The 22709-nt window shown below is 39.1% G+C and overlaps 1 long non-coding RNA gene across 1 annotated transcript in view; it reads left to right on the top strand.

Moving 5' to 3' along the window:
* The window catches only part of LOC131820631 (uncharacterized), a 35376-nt gene extending 13486 nt beyond the window's left edge, over positions 1 to 21890 (top strand). Inside the window, exons 3-8 of the long non-coding RNA XR_009349728.1 lie at positions 5070 to 5171; positions 5286 to 5572; positions 6746 to 6906; positions 7922 to 8064; positions 14792 to 14858; positions 21555 to 21890. This is a non-coding gene — a long non-coding RNA (uncharacterized LOC131820631). The remainder of the gene's footprint in view (positions 1 to 5069; positions 5172 to 5285; positions 5573 to 6745; positions 6907 to 7921; positions 8065 to 14791; positions 14859 to 21554) is intronic.
* The last annotated feature ends 819 nt before the right edge of the window (positions 21891 to 22709 follow it).

The following is a 22709-nucleotide window of genomic DNA, read 5'->3' as shown; positions in this document are numbered from 1 at the left end:
AGCAAAAAAACAGAACAAAACCTCCCAACAACTAACAAGGGTTACGTTTCCAAGGGCTAACTAAGCCTGGTAAATGAATCCAGAATTAGACTTACCCACCCAGTCAAGGCATGAGGGACCAACGGTTTTAGGAGAAAGCTGGCCCCCCAGACCAATAGAGAAACTGTACAGTTGGGAGCCAATAGCTCTCAAGAGGGAAAATGGGCTAGCTTTGCATGCCCAGTTCTTTCTTTTGAAATTTATCTATCAGATCAACCACTCCATCTCCATATGGCAGAGTAAAGGGGCAGACAAGAGGTAGGTTTTATAGTAGTAGAATCACCTTCAGAGAAGGAAAACACAGGGTTCCCTTGAACAGATTTGTTTGGTTTCTTCTTCTTCACTGGCTAAGCTCCTCAGCCCTTGCATGCATGATTGGTGGTGGTGGTGTTGGGGGCGGTCCTCTCTCTGGGAAATGAGTGTTCTAGCACATTCTAGCTGCTGCCACACACACAAGGCCATTCCTCACCCTCTCTCTCGGAGACCAATCACTGCACCCTTAGTCTCCTTTTGGCACCACTTCTAGGAAAGATACATTTTGCCCTACGAAGGCTCTGAAGTGAATTTGCTACTGCATTAATTAATCCACTCCAGGGCTACTCTAGGTAAGCATTGACAATTTACTCGCTACTTCTATTTTCCATCCCAAGTTATGTTCAGCTGTGCATTCCAACGTAACCTGTCACTGGTTCTACAAGGAAGCTTAATGGCATTATTGAGAATTAAATATATAAATGGTACAATAATAAGATGCCAGAAAAGCTCAGTAGAAGCCCTCTTCTGCTGTCAAATTCTCAGAGAGGAAGGCCACACTTACTAAGCTTTAAATAAAGTAATGTTTAAAATTTAATTTTCTTGATAATATGAGTTAAAAGTTAGAATTTAAAATAATGCCCAATTTTTAATTCTACTAGAGGTTTTTCTTAATCGGATACATGAAAATGGGGTGTATTTCTTCAGGACCTCATATATTTTATTAATTTAACACAGTGTCTAACATGTCTCTCTCTCTAGAGTCCAAAGAATTAATAGAGCATGAAGGCATGTAACTACACTGTGCCTATAGATACCAACTTTATGAAAAATGGGCAGCCCTTGGGTCCTAGAATGTTTTCCCAGGTAAAAAATCCCTTGAACTCATGTAATATTAACTGAAACTATAGTAAAAGCTCAGTTATTTCTAAATGAAAGAAGGCATATTAATTTGTCTTTTGCTATATGATAAATCACCCCAAAACTTAGTAGCTTATAACAACAAACATATCATCCCATGGTTCCTGTGGTTCAGGAATCCAAAAGCACTCTTTCTGGTTGGGTCTTACTCAGAGGGTGTGTCCCACTGCCCTCCAGGGCTGTGGTCAGCATTTCCAAACCCACTCACGTGGGACCTTCTCACCAGACATTGGCCAAACACCTCAATTTTGCACCATGCGATCCCCTCCAAAGGCTGCCAGAGTTCCTCAGAACATGGCAGTTGGGTTCCCCCAGAGCCAGTGGTCTGGCAGAGAGAAAGAGGAAGAGTGATATGGCACTGTCATTTAGTCCTAAGTCCTGAGTCATGCACTGTGTTTTCTGTCTTACTCTATTCCTTAGAAATGAGTCACTCGGGGTGCCTGGGTGGTTCCGTTGGTTGAATGTCTGACTCTTGTTTTCAGTTCAGATCATGATCTCAGGGATCATGGGAGGAGCCCTTCCTTGGCTCTATACTCATTGGGGAGTCTGCTTGAGATTCTCTCTTCCTCTGCCCCTCTCCCATGCATATGGTTTCTCTTTCTCTCTCTCTCAGATAAATAATTCTTAAAAAAAAAAACAAAAAACAAAAAAAAAAAACGAGTCACTCAGTATAATAATAACTTCAACAGAGAATATTACATGAAGGTTTTAGTACTAGGAGGTAGGGAACATTGGAGGCCATCTTGGGGACTGGCTCCCTAAAACAGGTGATAGAAATAAAAAAATCTTAATTTTTATTCTCACCAAGATGCCACTGGTGAGTCGATACAAGGTAAGCAGAATCTATGATTTGTTCATTTAAATTTAATAGGGGTAAATCTCCAGTAAAAAGGTTTAGTACAATGCACCTACCATTTCTAGCAAAGAAATCTGCGCAGGGTTCTTAATTTCCATTTCCTTTATGAGTGCTGTGTTCTTGGCACAGACAATGAACTCTATCTGGTCATATAGCTACTATGTATCTTGTAACAATAATTTTCAATCCTCTCCACAGTGGCTAATGTTTCTGCCTCTTGTGATAGAGTTGCTTCAGCCCAAGAAATTTGTTTTTAGTGATGGCTTTCATCTTGTCCCCATACTTATTTCAACCAGAAAAATACTAGCAACATTTTCTTGTGATGAAACTCCTGTGGATGCTTCCAAAGCCTGTGCCACTTGGGCTCTGCCATATGCTCCTCAAGACACTGTCTTTCCTCTGCTTGTTTCTTAGTCAGATCCCCACATTATTGAGTGAGACCATTGAAAGCCCCCTACAGTGACTATACCTCCTTGGTACCTCTCCTCTGTTTTTCCAAGTAGTTTCCATTTGAGCCTATGGAGATCCTCATAAATCCACGGTCCTTTCTATGGTCCTGACTAGAGAGACTAAATTCAGGCAATTGATCATTGATCTATTGCTGCTCACCAAACTTGCCATCAACAAGGTAAAGATAGACCCCCAGAACACTCCATGGCACATGTGAAACTCAGCTGCCTGGTAGTTTAAAAGCAACTGTATCAGGGGTCCCTGGGTGGCCCCGTTGGTTAAACATCCACATCTTGATTTCAGCTCAAGACATGATCTCAGGGTCTTGGGATCAATCAAGCCCTGCATCGGGTTCCACACTGGGCATGGAGCCTCCCCCTGAGGTTCTCTCTTTCCCTCTGCTCTCTCTCCTTTGCTCTCTCTCTCAGAAATATATAAATCTTAAAAAAATAAATCAACTATATCAGATCCTACAAATTTATGGAAAAACTCTGGTTGTCTCTAGAACTTCCTGGAGTTCTGAGGTCTCTCTCGTGGCTGACATCTGTTGTGGTTTTGCATGTATATGTTATATGTGAGTGTATTTCAAGGTCAAGAAGCAATCAGTTTGGTTCTAAACTGCTGATGCCTTTTGCTGATGCCTTTTGTTGCCTTGTACATCTTTGTTGAGGTCGCTCTAGACTTACCTCCATAGAAAGGTGCTTCAGTGAGGTGTGTGAGTCATTAAAGGGGGCAGAAACAAGCCAGCAGGGGGTTCACGAATGGAATACCCTCCAGAGGAAGAAAGCATAGAAGCTTTCTCTTTTAACAAAAACAATTCAGGCTCTCTCTCGGCTGAAAGAAGAAAAACACCTCTCTTACACTACGCGTGTGTTGATTGTTCTTCTAAAAGTGTAGCTATTGCTTTGTAACACTATTATTTCCACTGTGGGATTTGAGGAAGAGATGAGCACAGACACCAGAAGAGAATCCGTTTTTCAAGAGAAAGCTCTCCCACTTGCCGCCTGCCCTGCTGGCTGCACCTCACCGTGTGCCCGGTGCCCGATTCCTGCCTCCCCCCGGCCACCTTCTCAGATGTCAGCGGGGATCTCCCGAACGCCAAGTGCAACAAACTCCCCATACTCCCCCCCCCCGCCCCCATGGGCTCTCTCTTTGATATTTGAGACTCGGCTTTTTGAAATGGTGTGTTTTATTTTTGGGGATCACTTTTTCAAAATTCTCATCTGCCTAGACTTCCTTAACCATGCATTCTCCAAAGTGTTGGCTGCATCTCCGAAAGCTCTTTTCCTCTCTCTCCAGACTCATCACCAGTCCTGAGTCCTTAAAGAAGGGATTCCAGACATCTGTCCCCAGGGCTGGTGTCTTCTAATCACATGTTCTGCAGTGAGATTGCGCTCTGCCCTGGCTTCGAAGGCAGTCTCCAGAAGGGGCACTCAGGGCGCTGTAGCCTTAGCCCTAACCTGAATTTCTGGCTTCCGACTGAATAGAGCAGTATTTTCATTTTTCAGGGTAATCAGGGTAATGTAAATGTGTGCAAAACTAAGATCTATCTATCTATCTATAGACCTATAGGTAGATAGATAGATATAGATATATATCTGTATATCAACACTAAGATTGACTGATTGATTTTCAACCAGAAACCAATTTCCTTCATATATTCCTTATCCCAGCCAATCCGGTCCCCATTCTTGAAGTCACTGATGCCAGGAACAACACGATCATCGTCTGTTCCCATGGTCACCCAGGCACGTTGGAGGGTGTGTATTGCAGGGGTCTGTCCAGCTCTGGACTCAGACCTGGATTAAGTCCCAGCTCTACCATTTCTTTGCTACGTGACCTTGAACAAACTCCTTAACCTCCCTGAACCTCAATTCTCCCAGCTGGAAAACAGGGATACTAAGCAGAAAGCAGCTCCCAGGGCTGTTTGGAAGACTGAACGGACAAGAGTGCCGGCGCCCTTACTCCAGTAAGGGGCGCAGAGAAGTCAGCCTGTGTCTGTTTCAGGCGCATCGCTGTGCTGGTTCTAACCCTGGACCGTCTTAGGGTTGTGCGCCCCACCTTTATTTCCACGGCCACTGCCTTAGTTGAATTCCTTTGGTTTGCCCATGTGGATTATTGCATTGGACTGGCCTCCTTGTTTATATTTTCTTGCCCTTTAAATTCATCATTTGTTCTGTCACACGCTTTCTCTTACAAAAGCCCGGAAATGTTCATGCCACACTCTGCTACTTTCACGCTCCCGTGGCTTCCCATTTGCTGTAAGATCATGTCCGGTCCCTAGCATGGGATCCAAGTCCTTGATAATCTGCATACCACTTTCTGTCCTCATCAAATGCTTAGGCTGCAGTCACACTGGGCTCTTCAGTGCTCCCAAGGGCACTTTTCCTAAACCCGTGACTTTTCTGAAGAAAGAAAGAAGAAATCCCTCAGCCTGAAGTTCTCTGTGCCGTTGCAGATATAAGCTAAAATTCCTTTCCTTTCTGCCTAATTAGCAGATTTTCCTCTTACTGTCCTCACCATTTTTTAACCTCATTGTCGTGATTTATAGGTTCATTTCTGCAACAACTTTGTAAGCTCCTTGAGAGCAGAAACCTTGTCCGTGTCTTTGGACACAGTCCTAACAGCGAACAGATGAGGAGGAGGCATTTATGTACGTGAATCTGTAACTCTCAACCGTCCTAGGTTGGGAGCTTTAAATTGTGGATTCTACTCTGTTGCCAAATTTATAAGTTTATGTTTTTATAATTATGTGCCTCTTTTCTAGTTGGAGGACACTGTGCAAGGAAACGCATGGCCCGTTCCTGGAAGCGTGCCGTGTGAGCCCGCCTGTGAGGAACAGAGGGAAAGCGGGAGGCAAGACGTTCGCAGTAGCACAGTGAAGATGTTAAAAATTAAATCTGAAATACAATAAGTAAACAAATCAATGTAAAACTCTGTAATTAAAAGAACAAGAACAGCATCAGCAAGAATCCAGATGGAAAGTGTTTTCTGAAATTAACATCAGTCTCTCACACCCTAAGAGTCATTGGTTCTAACTTTACTTAGAAACAGGTACTGTTAAAAGAAATTCGACTTTATTTAGTGCCACATCATCGACAGATACACTTTCCAGTGTTCACGCAGTTTTATTTCGGAGTCTCGTTTATTTCTCAGTTTTATTGAAGTTCTACGCCAAATGTGAGCCCTGTGGAGTTAATGAGCAGAAGCATCCTTTTCTACCCCTATTAAAACTTGACTGTTGGCTATATAACACTGAACACACCTCAGCTTCTTAAACAAGGTGCCAATATAGTTTGCACTACTTAAAAAGAAAATTAAGAAAGGTACCTTGGTGTCATGTATTGGAACCGTTCCAAATCCCTGAATGCCTGCTCATGTAGTCTTCATTTTCAAAATAAATGAAATCTCCAGTCTCTTGGTTGAAACACAATTTGTCTGTTTAAACCTCTGTTTTCAAACATTTATCACACCTCATAATTCCTCCTGTGATACCAGTATCCTAATTTTAAGACACATCTTCAAATATAAAGCTAGTAAACGTAGAAACTTCTTTTGTTGTCTCTACTTACTTTAAGATTTTGATTATTTTCTTGGGACGCCTGGGTGGCTCAGTTGGTTGAGCAGCTGCTTTCAGCTCAGGTCATGATCCCGGCGCCCTGGGATCGAGTCCCACATCGGGCTCCTTGCTCAGCAGGGAGCCTGCTTCTCCCTCTGCCTCTGCTTGCCATTCTGTCTGCCTGTGCTTGCTCTCTCCCCCTCTCTCTCTCTGATAAATAAATAGAATCTTTAAAAAAAAAAAAAACAAAACAAAAAAAAAAAAAAAAGATTTTGATTATTTTCTAAGTGTAAAATCTATATGTGTTATAGAAAAATAGAGAAAAGCAAAAAATTTTATTTTATATCCAGATGTATCAACTCTTTCTATTGTAACATTTCTAGATCTTTTCCTATGTGTTTTACAACCTCTTATATACTTACGTTCTGCTACAGAGTCTTCTAAAGTTGTGTCCTTATTTTGTCATTTAACATTATAACACGTTTTCCCACATTAGTAAAACCCTTGCATGCAAATTTTAATGGTCTTATGCATACAGTTGACCCTTTACCCTGCATGGGTCCATTTACATATGGAATTTTTAAATAAATATAGTACAGTACTGTAAATATATTTTCTCTTCCTTATGGTTTTTTTTTTTTTTAAGATTTTATGTATTTATTTGTCAGACAGAGAGTGAGAAGGATAGAGAGAGAGTCCACAAGTAGAGGGGAGCAGCAGACAGAGGAAGAAACAGACTCCCCACCGAGCAAGGGGCATGATTCAGGACTCGATCCCAGGGATCATGACCCAGGTGGAAGAAAGACACTTAAACAGCTGAATCATCCAGGTGTTCCTTCTTTATGGTTTTCTTAATAACATTTTCTGTTATGTAGCTTACTTTATTATAAGATTACAGTATATACTACACATAACATACAAAATATGTGTTGATCAACTCTTTATGTTATTGGTAAGGCCTTTCATTCAACAATAGGCTATTGTTGGTTAAGTTTAGGAGGGAGTCAAAAGTCTGTGGTGCCCCTAATCTCTCTACATTGTTCAAAGGTCAGTTATATATCACCATTTATTAACCATTCCCTTATTACTAGGTGTTTTAGTGTATTTTAAGGTTTTAGACATTACAGTGATGCCCTAAGCAATTCTGTTGTCATAAAACTTGTCTTTAAGAGTGAGATAGACAGAAAATCTGTTGGTTTTTCTTTTTTTTTCAGCTTACAGGTCTTCACTCTCTCATAGAAACAGAAGCCCATTTTGAACGGGGAATCCATTTCATTACATCTTTGAAATCGCTGCCAGCCTTGCAATGAGCACATATTAGCATGAATTTTTTGTTTATTTATTATTATTTTTTAATTTATTTTTTATTTTCAGCATAACAGTATTCATTATTTTTGCACCACACCTAGTGCTCCATGCAATCCGTGCCCTCTCTAATACCCACCACCTGGTACCCCAACCTCCCACCCCCCGCCCCTTCAAAACCCTCAGATTGTTTTTCAGAGTCCATAGTCTCTCATAGCATGAATTTCAGAGCACTAGTGACCTCATTTTCCTGGAAACTGTGGCTGGTTCAGGGAAAGACACATAATACAAGTCATGGCAATCAGAGAATTTTTTAGGTGGAGCTTTTCATTCAGGCTGCTAAAGTGATAGGCAACTTCACTCATTGTTAGGAGTGAACCTGCCTGAATGGTGGAGAAAAAGACAGAGCTTTGAACTATACTATTTAAGCCTTGCCTTACTTTAAAAGCTCTATGCCACTAATTTTTGGTTATTTGCAGTTATTATTTTAACTTCAATACCACTGTAAGCCTGAAATAATCCTGATTAATTAAAATTAGATCTTTGCAGGAAGTTGGAAGGATGGCTGATAAGAAGCCCCAGACTCTCTCTTCCACAGAGACACCAGTTCAGCAACAACACCACCATTCCCTTTGTGAGAAGTCCAGAAATCCAGACATGAAACTACTAAGAAACGACAATAGTAAGTCCTTTTTCATCAGTAATTTCTCTAAATATAAATGGATTAAACTCCTCAGTCAAAAGATAAAGAGTGGCTGAAAGAATAAAAAGAAAAATCCAGCTATATACACTGTCTTCTTGTGACTCACTTTAGATTGACATGTCGGCTGAAGGTAAAAAATGGGATAAGGCGTTCTATGCAAATGGTGACCAAAAGAGAGCAGGGATGGCCTGAGTTCTATTAAGCAAAATAGACTTTAGGAAAAGACTGTCAGAAGAGACAAAACAATGACATTATATATTGATAAAAGAGCTAATTTACTAGGAAGATATAAAAATTATAAATATATATGCAACCAATAACACAGCACCTAAATATATGAAAGAAGGACTGACAGAACTGAAGGGAGAAGTAGATAGCCTTACAATGAGAGCGGGCAATTTCAGTACACTGTCAATATGAATAAAACATTCAGACAGAAGGTCAAAGAAAAAGAATATTTAAAAACTATACACAAATGGGCCTTACAGACATATATGGAATGTCCCATCCAGTAGCAGCAGAACACACATTCTTCTCAAGTGCATGCAGGACATTCTCCAGGATAGAGCATGTTATATTACCCAATAAGTCTTGACAAATTTAAGAATATTAGGATTATATTGAGTATCTTTTTTGGCCACCATGGAATGAATCTGGAAATCAACAGGAAAGGAAAACTGGAAAAGTCACAAATATGTAGAAATTATATAACACTGTTGAATAACCAGTGGCTCAAAGAAGTAATGAAAAGGGAAATTTGAATATATCTTGAGACAAACAAATGAAAACATAGCATGCCCAAACTTATGGAAACAAAATATGTAACAAAAGCAGTACTGGAAAGATGGTGTATAGCCCTAAGCATCTAGATTAAAAAAGAAGAAATATCTCAAATAAACAATGTAACTCTCCATATCAAGGACTTCTAGAAGAAGAGAAGGCCACAGTGGTCCCATGAGTTCCCCAGTTCTTTGAGAGCAAATTTCCTATGTTGCAAAGAGCTTGAGACTGAGGAGAAAATGATGTTCTCCAGTGAAATGAAGAGGCAGAGATCAGGGTGTAAGCCATCTAAAGCAGCTTAAATCTGTGTAGTGGGACATTGGGAGATATGCAGAGAGGCAAATCCTAAAGATTGGAGCGGTGTCACAGGCCTATGAATGGAGGATGGACTGTGATGGACTGTGTATGTGGAGATCGAAGGTACTAAGGATTACGAGTAGAAGAGAGATACTAGAGAGATGCTGCTCATGCTGGGGAAGAGAAGTACTTTAGAGTGACCTCAGTATCTACCTTATTGATGCTCTGCACTTAGCTAAGACAACAGCAACAATTTCATAGCACCAGTCAGATCCCATAAAACCGCCCCATTTAAGGACGAATCCCTCAAGTAATATCTTTACTAACCTTCAAGTAATATGGTAGAGCCACCTTAACAAAGCCTAAAATCAACCCTTGGAAAGATCTGCAGAGAAAACAGTTTGGAGATTGACTCCCATTAAATTACAGGAATTGAGGGCATCTTGAGCTTTATGCAAATCTACAAGAACAAAGCAAAAATTCAAGTCCGCACAAGTTTATCATAAGAGTCTGTAATTGAGCTACCTATTGAAATAAGAATGAATCCATTTCAGAAGGAGATTTTTAAAATTTCAGTTTCTATGGCACATTAATCAATAAACCTATTATATTAAACCTACTATATTAAAAAAAATCACAAGACATTTGAAGAAACAGAATTTGAACCATAGTCAAGGAAAAAAGTAATCAATAAGAAAACAAATCTGAGGTGGATCAGTTGTTGAATTTAAGCAGAGAAAGACCTTTAAATAACTACTATAAGTTTCTTTTAAAAAGGTAAATATAGTTTTGCTGAGCAAAAAGGTAGGGAATCACAGCGGAAAAATGAAAACTATAATCCACTCGAAATACTAGAATGGAAAAGTGCAATAGTAGAAATAAAAATTTTGCTAATGGGCTTAAGAGCATATTCAAGATGGGGGAAAAGAGTCCATAAACTTGATGACAGGTAAAAAGAAATTATTTTATTTCAGCAACAGAGAGATAAAATATTAAAGAAAGATAAACAAATCCTCAGGGATGGAATGGAAATCTTATGGAAAAAATATGGAATAGTCTAACTTATTTTTACTTGGTGTCTCAGAAGAATAGACTGGGATTGGGAAAGAAAACTGTACTTGAAGAAATAATGTCCAAGAACTTTTCAAATTTGAAACACCAACTTGCTTACAAATACAGAAAGCTTCCAAGCAGGATAAATATCAGAACCAGGCTGGGACACATCACAGTCATGCTACTGAAACAAAGAGAACAAGAAAATCTTGAGAACAGCCACTATAAAAAGGGAAATTTTGTAAGGGATTGAGGATAGTAAAGGTTGCTGATTTCTCCTCAGAAACAATGCAGGCTGGAAGACAATGGGATGGCATATTTACTTATTTTTTTAAAGAGTTTATTTATTTGAGAAAGAGAGAGAGAGACAGGAGGGGGTGGGAGAGGGAGAAAGAATCTGAATCAGACTCTGCACTCAGTGCAGAGCCCGGTGCTGTGAGATCGTGAGCTGAGTGGAAACCAAGAGTTTGAGGCTTAACTGACTGAGCCACCCAGGTGCCCTGGAATGACACATTTAAAGTGCTAAAAGAAAAAAATAAAACTGTCAGTCAAAGTTTCATATCCAATGAAAAAATTCTTCAAAAATGAGGATGAAATAAAATTTTCAGGTATGCAAAAAAGAAAGAAGGAGAAAAGGAAGGCAAGAAGGAAGGGAGGGAGAGAAAAAGAAGAGGAAAATTCACCGCCAACAGACATGGATTACAGAAAATATTAGAAGATGTCCCTTAGGTCAAAAGAAATTTTTACAGCTGGACATTAAAATCTACAAAGAATAATTAAGAGAACTAAAAATGACAGATTAGTAGGTAAAGAGAGATGACTGTGTTTTCTTTCTTCACAAAACTTTAAAGAGAATAACACTTCAGACTCCTATTTATAATACGTGTGGAAGTAGAAGATAAAGGCAGCTGAGGAAGGGCAGGGGTGGGAACATAGAATTATACGTTGTAGGCTAAGTGCGTTTGCCAAGTGGGAAGTCGGAAGTGGGAAGCCAGAGCGGGAAGTAGGCAGTGGTAAGTCTGTGTTGAATGCCAGGAGGGAAATGGTGAAGGAGTTGTGAAGTTCAAAGTGTGAAGGATAAGGAGGGATAAGACTGTCTGTCCCTAAATAAGATGAATATTGTTAGTTATGGGTCAGTGATTAAAGTGATGAATGCCATTAGCCCTAGAGCAACAACTAAAAGATAATAAAAAGACAGGTAGCTAAGAAGAGAGCAGAAGAAATAAAACAGACACTAAAAACATTTGACTTATTGTAAAGAAGGGTAGAAAGGAACCCAAAACTTAAGGGACAGATGGAAAATAAGTAGTAACGTTATAATCTTAAACTCAACCACAGCAGTTATGAAAAAGACTTGTATAGAACCATTCATGACAGTTTTATTCATAATAGTCCCAAACTGGAAACAACTTAATTATCTACCAACTGATGAATAGGTTAAAAGAGTGTGGTATATACATATAATGGACTACTAGTCCACAATAAAAAGGGAAAAATGCAACAATATGGTTATTTGTAAAAAGGTTATATTGAGCAAAAAAGCCAGAGTAAAATGTATGCATACTTTATGATTCCATTTATAAGGTATTCTAGAACAGACAGAACGAATCTGTACAGACTAATCAGAAAGTGGCTGCCTGGGGCAGGAAATGGAGTAGATTGATTGCAGAGGGGCACAGGGAAACTTCTGGCCATGATGCAAATGTTCTGTATCTTGAACAAGATAATGATTATAGGGTTATTGGTCAAAAGCCATCATCAGTTACATATGACGTGTCCATCCGTTGTATTGTATATAATTTATGCCTCAGTCATGTTTATTTTAAAAATTAAAAAACTATTAAAATGATATGTGTTGTGGGTTTGTGTTGAATTTAGAAAATTGGAAATATTTGGAGGTTTTGAATGACATCAAAGGAAGGTGTGGAATTTTTGTGTTTGTTGAACGAGTGCTAGATCAAAAGAAAAACGGTGCTTTTAGATGAAGGAAATTTGAGAGAAGCCTGTTTTCTTCATTTTGGTATACTCCTAACCCTAGCAGGGTGGCCAACTGAAAGTTATTGCTCAATAAATTTTGGTTAAATTTAATTCATGTTAATTTTCAGAAAAATCAATTACCTTAAAATGTCAAATGACTGCCTTTCATATTTTAATATGATCTTGTGCATCTTGAAATTAAAGACATAGTTTTCTAAGTGAAAGATCTTTATTTTTAATAACTAATGAATCCTTGTTCTTGTCCAGTGCTGTGCAGGACATGTCATACATGGCTTGGTGTTTCCAACACCTCAAGAATATTGGCTTTTGATTTACCTTTCTTTTAAGTCAAGTTCTTTTAGGAAATTTGTTCAAAATTGTATCATGTGAGAGATGGTGAGAGTAATTTTTTGTCATAGAGGTATGTTAAACATTATTATTGTTTTTTGTAGAAGGCTATACTTTGCCATGTGTGGATTTCTACCCCCACCCCCACCAGCTTGGTTGAGATATAATTAACATACAACATTGTATAACTTTAAGGTGTATAATGTGATTGTTTGATACACAGATATATTGCTAATTGTTTACCACAATAAGATTAGTTGAAACATCCTTCAACTCAGATAATTATAATTTATTTTTTTGGTAAGGACATTTAAGATTTACATCTCTTAGCAACTTTCAAGTATGCGATATAGTGAATATCTTTTAAAAAGTGGATTTATTAATTCTTGTCAAAGATAATTGCTCTGTAAAAATGAGATCAGGGCAAATAACAGAAATTTAAGTTTACTTGGGAAGTTTTGAGTTTGGAGGAGGTTGTGAAGTACCGTTATAATCCAGTGCACTTGAAAACTGTCAAGCTTGTGAACTGCCAAACACCCTTTGAAAGGGGGGGCCACAGACAGGCTGAATTTGAGCCATTTACTGGCATATAAATACAAAGACCTAGTTCTTTAAAGGATATACCTTCTTTTAAACTCTGGCATGTCGGAAGATCATTAATGATTTTAAGTGTTAATCTTGTACTAAATGTCTGTTTTAAAGTTTAGCTCTTCTGTTTCCTTTTTCTTTCCTTCTTTTCTTTTTTTCTTTTTTCCCAGAATGCATTCTTGGAGCTCATTATGTCCCTGCATATAATTTATCCTGGATAAAAAAAATGGGATCTCATTTGGTTTTTATTATAAAGCTGTTTGAGGCTATTTTGCTTCAATATAATTTGATTAATTATTTGCTTTTCGTACTTACTAATGGATATTGATATTTGTATTTAAAAAAATAAGTGAATATGGAACTAATTTGGGGAAGACATTTAGTGATAGTGGACTATTTCGCAGTAAAAATTATTTAATGAGCTTGGAAACATACTTCCAAGTATTCTATTGATTATTGTAAAATTATTCTATACAAATAACTCTCCATAAAGGCCAAGTTACTTACCACATAGTCTTTAGTGAGGCCTGTGCTGTACTGATGACAGATCAGGAACTGACATCTAACTATGGATATAAAGTGACAGTAGTGAAGCAATAAATCATGGTCTGATTAGCCCTTCATTCATGAAATGAAGACGTGGGAGCCCAGTTACGTGGCATCACTGATTTTCCTGTTCTGAGTTACTGTCCCTCCCTCTCTTGAAGTCCCTCCGCCTTCATAATCAACGTAAGAGCCTACAACAAGCAGCTTTTATCTGAAGGTCAGTTTGAAGCTGGTGCTCTTAGGAACTCCCTATCAAATCTTGTGGAAACTTCTGAACAGGGGAGATATATATTTTTTCTTTTATTTTTATTTCCAAGCCAGGGGCTATGTTTTTAAGGTAGTTTGAAATGACTAAGAGAATACACCCACAAGAATTCAGTTGCCTGTCAAGGTCCAACACATGGAGTGGGAATGCAGCATTCACTGAGTCCCACACTTGTGTAGACAAAAGTACAACATGTTTTTGTCCAGTCCTTACCCAGACACTTAGCTTGGTAGAGAATAACATTGACACAGTAGACATCAGAAAGTTCCCGGCCACTGGGATCACCTAAGTAAATACATATTGTATAACCCTGCCTGCAAACAGAACCTGAAGTGATGTATTTTAGGAGAAGGCATTTGGAGGAATCCTGAGGACCCTGTGTTTCAGGGTGCCCAGGGTGATCTTCTGCATATGAGGGGAGACATATAAGTTTTATAGATATCTCTATTAAAAAAATATACACACACACACATACACACATATACACACATATAATAGAGATATATGTAAAAGGATATCTATAAAACTTTTAATCATTGATCTTACTACTCTATAGTTGCTTTCTGGCTATTGAATTATGATTCATTGATATGCTTTGTGTTTAAGAAAATAACCTTTTGAAAATTCTTTCTTTCATAACTAGAGCATATTCCCAATGTTCCTCGCAATCAAGAAACATTAAAAATAGATTAAAAATCTCTACTTCAAGTACTTTCATAGGATACAAATCCTAAATGTTAATATTTTCCCCCACGAGTTTTCCTTAATGACATCAGAAGGATAATAATATGAATGTGAAAATGCTAAACTTATTCATCATAAAATCACTAACTTTATCTTTTCTTGCTTCAGGTTGTTTGGTATCGATAAATTGAAGCTCCGCGGTGCTTGTTTGCAGAGACGCTTGTGGATTCCACTGGTGATTATAGCATATTTTCCTGTACTGCTAAAAAAATGACATGGGAAACATATCTTCATTTCAGATGTGTGTTTTAATTTGCAGTTATAGGATGTAGGTGATAAATAAATAATAGAGCCCGCATGTTCTGGCCATAGTGGGTCCAGGCCCGAGACTAAGAAGTGGTGATAGTTCTGTCCTTGACAAGATACAAGGTGCAAACAGCTGTACTTCTCCTTCCTGCTGATGTGAATTTCCAGTGTTAAAAGATGAAATGCGGTGTGCGTGTGCTTTTTAAGACTCTTTCAATCAATATTATCATTACTCCTAACCCAAATGTCTTGTGTAGTGTCTTCCGAGTGTAGACAGGTGGGCATCTTTGCTGACCATCATCTGGTTAGTCTTTATTAGTGGGTAATTGACTGCCCAGAGTCATGGGACTTTGCAATATAAAATTCCATCCAATATTTGCTTTATACTAACCTATAACAAATATGTTTTCACTTTTTTATGTCTTTACTTTCATGAGGGTTTAGGCAAATGTCTTGAGACTGGATGACACTGCATGTGTTCTGCTGAACTTACCACTTTGGGGTCTGTTCATGCTCTGGGACATCTCTCCTCCCATTTCTGATACATGCCTTGTTTAAGAAACAATGAAGAATTCTGGAAGGTCCTGTAACTGCCTGGGAAATGATGAATAGTGTGATAGATTTTCTTATCCCCCAAGTAGCAACAGCTCTGCTGGTTTGTTATTTAGACGTGAAAGAAAACAAAATAAAGCATCTCAAAGAATCTCCGATGAGTATTATCAGGAAGGAGTTTAGGTGTGCGGCCTTACATTCTCTACCACTTCACACACATTTTTTTAAAATTTTTAAAGATTTTATTTATTTATTTATTTGACACACAGAGAAAGATCACAAGTAGGCAGAGAGGCAGGCAGGGGCGGGGGAAGCAGTCTCCCTGCTGAGCAGAGAGCCCGATGTGGGGCTCGATCCCAGGACCCTGGGGTCATGACCCGAGCTGAAGGCAGAGGCTTAACCCACTGAGCCCCTTTACACCATTTTTATTTGCCGCAAATATCTATCCTTTTAAATTAGGAATCAATGAAGAAACAAGGAACTGTTTTTAAAGAAATGATATTGAGGCCAAAGTGAGTGAGGACTTTGATATTTTCACTATTTCTGTGACACTTCAAAGTATGACTTTAGAACAAAATTCACTTTGGTACAGTTTTCAAGATGAGCGGGTGCTTAGAATTGCTTATACATTCAATCTAGAAACACTTATTTATGGTTTATGAACACTTACTATCTACACTGTACTAGATACTGGACTATAAAATGACTAAGAAACCATCCTTTCTTGAAGGGCTTCCTGCTCGACTGGTAGAGAGAGACACATAACATAGATGCAACTCAGTGTTACATGTGTGGGGAGCACAGAGGAGGGGATGGGGTTGGAAGTAGTCAATCCTATGTCATGAAGCTCGTGAAGGAATTCTCAAGAAAGATGACATTGGATCTGTGTCTTTAAAGTTTGTTGAAGTTTGCTATGCAGGTGGGTGTGGGGAGAAAAGAACATTCTATTAGAGTTGGAAATAGGAACAGAGAGTCAGAGGAAGGAAATGACTCTTGAGGATGGTTGAATGCTGGTTCTTGGTGACAGGAGAGTAGTGAGGGAAAAAAAAAATCAGCATATCTTGTAGAAGTCTATAGTGGACCCTAAATAAAATATTTTATATATTTGTTAAAATCGTATTTAGTTTTTAGTAAAAGAAATGCTTCCGTTTTAAATGGGAGAGTTCAGATTTTGCACTTTGAACCCTTAATTAGAGTAAATGTAACAGAAATTATAAGAATCATAGTTGCTAACAATTATGCAGTATTAATCTATTAATATATGTGACCTTTTATTCAAAGAGCAAACGATAATGGTTGCATGAAGTAGAGAGAGAAAAATCTTTCATTGGTGAAGAAAACAAAAACCAGAGGATTCACATTGCTTTCATAAAAGCATATTTTCACCTGAAAATCCCCTGGTGTGCTTGTTGAAAATACCAAATGGCTAACAGACACATGGAAAAATGCTCAACATCACTAGCCATCAGGGAGATTCAAATCAAAACCACAATGAGATTCCACCTCACACCAGTCAGAATGGCAAAAATTAACAAAACAGGAAACAACAAATGTTGGCGAGGATGTGGAGAAACAGGAATCCTCTTACACTGTTGTTGGGACTGCAAGCCGATACAGCCACTCTGGAAAACAGCATGGAGGTTCCTGAATAAATTAAAAATAGAGCTACCCTACGACCCAGCAAGTGCACTACTGGGTATTTACCCCAAAGATACAGATGTAGTGAAAAGAAGGGCACATGCACCCCAATGTTCATAGCAGCAATGTCCACAATAGCCAAAGTGTGGAAGGAGCTGAGATGCCCTTCAGCAGATGAATAGGATAAAGAAGATGTGGTTCATGTGTACAATGGAATATTACTCAGCCCTCAGAAAGGATGAATACCCACCATTTGCATCGACATGGATGGAACTGGAGGGGATTATGCTAAGTGAAGTAAGTCAAGCAGAAAGGACAATTATCATATGGTTGCACTCATATGTTCCATTACCCATTATCATATTATTATATGGTTGCACTGATAGCATGGAGGACCTTAGGGGAAGGGAGGGAAAATGGAAGGGGAAGAGATCCGGGAGGTACACAAACCATGAGAGACTGTGGACCCCAGGAAACAAAGTGAGGGTAACATGGTGATGGGTATTAAGGAGGGCACATGTTGTGATGAGCACTGGGTGGTCTATGCAAGTGATGAATCATTGAACACTACATTGAAAACTAACTGAACATAATAAAAAAAAGAAGAAAAAAAAAACCTTTGTGGGCTTGCAGGTCTGAGTCCAGATTTAGACTTCTGAAGGATGGGAAATGGAGAGATAAGAAATGTGACTTTCATTCCTTCGTCCCCGTGAATTCCCACTATTCTTTTCCATTTTGCCTTCTTTTTCCTCCTCAGTCTGATCCTTGGTTCCACCACTTCTCATCATTCTCTTGGTCTCACTTAGCACAGGGAGCAGCAGGACAAATGAAACCGAGATTCTCCTTAGTGATGGCTTTCCTGCTTCATGACCTGATTATTTTCCAGAATTAGTTTATGATGTATGGCTCAAAGTTCATTTTCATATTCTGATTACTAAAATAAATAGTCCTTGGACCTTTTATTTTTCATTTTATAATTAAATGGCGATCATGGATATTTAATGTACATGATATGTGTTGTTTAATTTATATGTTTAAAATTGCACCTAGAAATAAAAGTGTCATTTGTTCTCCACTGAAAATTAATTAATACTGTTGTTTGTATTTTAGTTGCCAAATTAGGCAAACCACAATATGATGAGAAATTACTTTTTCGGGCGCCTGGGTGGCTCAGTGGATTAAGCCGCTGCCTTCGGCTCAGGTCATGATCTCAGGGTCCTGGGATCGAGTCCCGAATCGGGCTCTCTGCTCAGCGGGAAGCCTGCTTCCTCCTCTCTCTCTGCCTGCCTCTCTGCCTACTTGTGATCTCTGTCTGTCAAATAAATAAATAAAATCTTTAAAAAAAAAAAAAAGAAATTACTTTTTCTACTTTCCTCATCTCAGGTATTGATGACATATGGTAATTTTCTTTTAGGGGGATTCTTTAGAAATACCATAAATCCCCACAAATTCCAATTTATCAAACTGCAAGTTTTAAAACCCCAAATGGATGGGAGGGTTTTTCACAGTTGTTGTTTTGGTACTCTTGAAGAGATTCTGCGTAGTATTAGAAACAGATCAGAAGTCCTTGAACTTAACATAAGACTAGAACACACTAGATGGTGCTGTTATCCCAGTTGCGATCGCCCTGGAAACCATGCAAGAGTAAAGTCAGAATAAAGCTAGAATAAAGGAAAGAATGCTCAGGGTGCATACTGAGTTTTGTCTTACAGCAGAAGATACGCTCCTGTCAGATCATATCGTTCACCGCATTGCTTTTGCATTTTCCTCAGAAATGCCTTGTTGAGGTTTTGCACTAACACAGTCTTGTTTTTAACACACATGTGTGGGTGCATACACATGAACATGTGTGTGAGATTGGGACTGGGCAGGTAGTCTGTTTTGTCTGACTTTATTTCTGTTTTTATTGCCCATGACTTCATCAAAGGAGCACTCAGTCCCAATCGACTTCGCTGGACAGGGCTTACCTCCCGCCACCTCCTGGTTTCCCACTGTTTTCCTCCATGTGGGCTGTCTCCCCAGCAACTATTTCCCTGGATATTTTGCCCATTTTGCAGGACCAATTTCAAAGACTATGCCTTCCATTAAGCCCTTCCTCATTGCTTCAGTCGTGGTTCCTTAACACTGAATTCCTGTAACCCCGCCCTACTGAGTTTATGCCTGTCGCTCTCTGCCTGGCAATCTTCATGTACTTTTCTAATTATCTTTAAAACTCCCTGAGAACACGGGTGATTACTTACGCAGTTCCTCCCCCTTCTTCTGATATCAGCCTTTACATGAACTCTTACATCTTAAACGTAATTGGTGCTTACAAATGTGCTTGCCGTGGACGAATGGAAGAATCAACAAGTGAATCACTATTAGAAAGGCATTTGTTTGGATACCCTGTTTGCTCTCCACCCTTCACTACACTGCTCTGGACCGGAGATATTGATCTCTATTGACTACATCAATCACTTTCCTCTGGCTTCCAGGTGGCATGGCCAATAGGAAGTACAACAAGAAATGGGAAGGGAAGAGAAAAGTAGAGGCATTTATTCCCCAGTCTCCCTCTGGGCCAAGTCATGTGTTGGCCACGGCTCTGTTTCTCCGGGTAGGGCCACAGCTCTTGACAGGTGTCTGGTAATCCCTCCCCTTCCTTTTCCCCTTCAAGCCAAGGGGTGCTGGCTTTGATGCTTCCCTGTTCCTCATTTGCCTTAACTTTGCCTCCTTAAAAATTGTTTTCCAGGGGCTCCTGGGTGGCTCAGTTAGTTAAGCAACTGCCTAGAGTCTGGGATCGAGTCCCCCATGGGGCTCTCTGATCGCCAGAGAGTCTGTTTCTCCCACTGACCTCTCTCCTCTCATTCTTTCTCTCTCAAATAAATAAAATCTTAAAAAAAGTTTTTTCCAGTTTTACTGAGAAAGAGTTGACATACATCATTTCATAATGAACTGTCTCTATTAATCTTTTTGCAATCAACTGATTGAAATGTGACATCTATGACCCATATACAAACTATGACCTATAGAAGGTCCTTAGAAAATGAGTTATCTCATATAAGACTTCATTCTTTCTGATAACGTGACCAAGGCATCACATCTTAAAGGGTTGTTTATATAACTGAGATTTGATTTTCCCTCACTCTCAGGTCAGAAGACAGCTTACTCTGACACACACAAATGCTTACTCTCATTTGCTAAGGTATTCAAAATAAGCATACTAATTATTGGAGGATATTTCTTATTGCATAGAAAAGAGATTATCTGCAGTAATATTAATGGTAGCTTCCCTTATATATGGACTAATTGCTATTTATATATTTTTTATTTTATTTTTTTAAGATTTTTATTTATTTATTTGACGCAGAGACAGAGAGATCACAAGCAGGCAGAGAGGCAGGCAGAGAGAGAGGAGGAAACAGGCTCCCTGCTGAGCAGAAAGCCTGATGCCGGGCTTGATCCCACGACCGTGGGATCATGACCTGAGCCAAAGGTAGAGGCTTTAACCCACTGAGCCAGCCAGGCGCCCCTATTTTCTTATTTTAAAACATTCCATTTATTATTTTTCTGCTAATATACAGAAACACCGACTCAAAGAACTAAAACAATGGTTTTCAAACCATTGTCTAAGAGACCTAGGGTTTCCCAAATTAAATTCTTGCTTCAATATAAAAAACAAAATGCATGTGAATTTTAAGCTTTTAGCAAATACATGATCAAGGTGGCCATCAAGGTGTTAGATGGTATAAGAAGGTATCTTGAAATGACACTACTAATATCTCATGTGATAGGATTCAGATGAAAATCTTTTCTGCCTACCAAAGTAATGACTTCAACAGGTTGAGAAATCTGTTCATTGATTCCCTTGCCACACAGATAATAGCCACGTGAAACTTTTTACTCAGCTGTGCTATAGCAGTAATTTATGTAACTCGCAGAGGTATTAAGATTATTAAATGGTATCACAATATATACAGCGTCCTACTCAGGGCTAGTAAAATGTGCTCCATATATACTAATTTTCTTGTTTTTCTTGGAGCCGTACAGTCACTCGCCAGACGATCACATCGAAACTCATGCCTCCTGATTTCCAATCCAGGGTTCGTTAAGCCTTTCTGATGCTGCCCCAATTTGCCTTTATGTACATTAATTTCCTTTTTCAGTTGTAATTTTCTCATTGCACATATGTAGAACATAGCAGCAGATCAGGAAAATCTAGGTTACAATATGGATTTTAGTCAGCATGAGAAGTCCCCAGGATTGTGTTGTCTGTCCGTGTATGTAATCATTATCTTAGACAGCTGTTCATTTCCCTGCTGATACTTACAAGCTCGATATAAGAAAACCATGGCCGTTGTGTTGAGCATTTGATTTTTCATTCATAATTTGCTATCATTTTTGAGATTGTGAATTAAATGGCCCCTTAGACCATGTGTTTCTGGTTTATGCCCTGCAGACACCGTCTACCCACTTCCTGCCATTGGACACCTGAGCTCTGGAAGAATGGCATGAGCCCATGTACCTCTGTCTTCTGCCAACAGGATTCCACTCTCTTCTAATGTGACCCGTTCTTTGGCCAACGAGGTCGTAGGCCTGACAATGGGAGATAAGGCAGTTCTGGGGGAGATGAGTTTTTTAATTCATTTTGAATGTAGGAATTTGAGTCAAAGCCTATCTCTGATGAAAGGAAATGTGTAGTTTTTGAGTTAGAAATTTGTAGTTCTGGGATAGTTCTTCAATCTGCTTTAGTAGAAGCCTGTTTGATATTTTCACTCTTTTAGATACCCAGAAAAGGAGAGCTACATGGAATCAATGGGTAAAGGTGAAAACACTGTGTTAAACCTTCAGAGAACCTGTACCCCTGGGGCTACTAACATATTATGTGTTAATAAAAATAATGAATAAAAAACAATCTTCAGAGATAGAAAAGAGCTGAATTCCAGTCCCTGGATAATAGAACATAGCCCTTAAATTTCTTTAAAAATGTTCAATTCCTCCTGAATTTTGCCTTTCTCTATCAATCAGGCATCAAGTACATATAGATTCATGCTTGTATGTGTTTGCAATTGTGAGAACATATTTTACATGGGGGAATATGTGTACGTAGAGATAGAAACATTTTAAGATCATTCTTATATTTTCTAGACCCGACGTCTGGATTTTCACGGAGAATCAAGATTTGTCTTGCTGATGAGGCTGCCTTGGTTGACACGGGCGTATGCAGTGCATGAAGGACAATGACTTTTCAACACAGAAGCCCACAAAAGCATATTCCATCGGTATGTAAATTACTTCCCAGAAGAGCTGTTACTTACAGAGTGAGTCATAAGGCACAAGCCCTCTGCCCCTGGTGCGTCACGTACAGCTGTGGGGTGTGCGTACTTGCACACAGAAGGGCTGGGGATGACATCCTGCAGTCCTCGATGTCCTCAGAGCCCTGCTCAGGGCCCCGGTTACTTCAAATGAGAGAGATCTAAGACAGAGGGTGTTCTCGTCACCTTCCACTTTTATCCTACCAAAGTCCCTGGAGGAAAATCAGGAAAACCCCACGCAACACAGAGAAAAGGAATCCCATAAAATGGAACACCAGGAAAGAGGGGCAGGAATTGAA

Source organism: Mustela lutreola, chromosome 18 (assembly GCF_030435805.1).
Source record: "Mustela lutreola isolate mMusLut2 chromosome 18, mMusLut2.pri, whole genome shotgun sequence".
Lineage (NCBI taxonomy): Eukaryota > Metazoa > Chordata > Mammalia > Carnivora > Mustelidae > Mustela > Mustela lutreola.
Note: the sequence above shows the minus strand (reverse complement) of the source record. Positions and strands in the feature narration are given on the sequence as shown.